Source organism: Etheostoma spectabile, chromosome 17, assembly GCF_008692095.1.
Source record: "Etheostoma spectabile isolate EspeVRDwgs_2016 chromosome 17, UIUC_Espe_1.0, whole genome shotgun sequence".
Lineage (NCBI taxonomy): Eukaryota > Metazoa > Chordata > Actinopteri > Perciformes > Percidae > Etheostoma > Etheostoma spectabile.
The window spans coordinates 16,648,262-16,649,191 of record NC_045749.1 but is presented as its reverse complement, the minus strand read 5'-3'; the positions used below and the strand labels follow the sequence as shown (position 1 = coordinate 16,649,191).

Genomic DNA, 930 nt, shown 5'->3' with positions numbered 1-930 from the left:
AAATCCATCACGGAACGGAAATATCAAAAGAATAAAATACTGGTATTAGCATTGTTCTCAGAAAAGATAGTATTTCAACTTAGCATGTTTCATTAATTCCTGATGATGCATTGGGGTCATTTAGTACAATAGTACATCATTTAGATATTGGACCATTTAAGCACATTTTCACATCATGAATAAATCAAACAAAGACAAGCTTGCCAAACGAATAATACTTTTTTTGAAGGCGTTTAAGACATCCTTGTTAACTCGGAGACCGACAGGCCGGAAGACAGTTGGAGAGAAGGTAAGGTAGACGTGCCCAATAACACACAAATATTCACAGGTGGATATTCAGGCAGACAAAACTGATCCACCATCCGCTGTCACACGTCTCTGGAATCGTGCATCGTCCCCAGCAGCAGGCTGCCTGCCAGATCAGCTCCACTGGCAGCCAGCTACACGACTGCTCACAGCAGCCAGCCTGGAGACGCAGAGCAACCAGCGAAGGTGTTTGAACACAAACAGAGGATTAACGGAGTTCTGGGCACAGAGGTGACTGTAAATAAAACACCAAACATGCCCACTCCACAGGACAGAAGGTCCAAACAGACAAATGATTTTATACTTTTAAATTAATGTTGGTGGGCAATGGAGTCAGGGTTCAGCTTGATGCTTTCCAGTTTTCTGGAGCTGATTTTAATACAGAAAGCAGGAAGGAATGCATCTGTTTAAGATTGGGCTTTTTAAAAAGGGAATATTGTACTTTCCCAAGCAATAAGGAAAAGGCAGAGGATGCTCTTTTGATAATACCTGATGGTGTCAACATAGATGTAAATGGTTGAGATAAAGTCAAATATTCCCTCCGCGCCTGCTGACACCTGCTTGGCTTGATCTCTTTTCAGACATCACATATACTGTGTGTGTGTGTGTGTGTGTGTGTGTGTG

The 930-nt window shown here is 42.3% G+C and overlaps 1 long non-coding RNA gene across 1 annotated transcript in view; it reads right to left on the bottom strand.

Annotated features, from left to right (window-relative positions):
* Positions 1 to 930, bottom strand: part of LOC116705175 (uncharacterized) — an 18,558-nt gene that overhangs the window by 11,920 nt on the left and 5,708 nt on the right. The window lies entirely within an intron of this gene.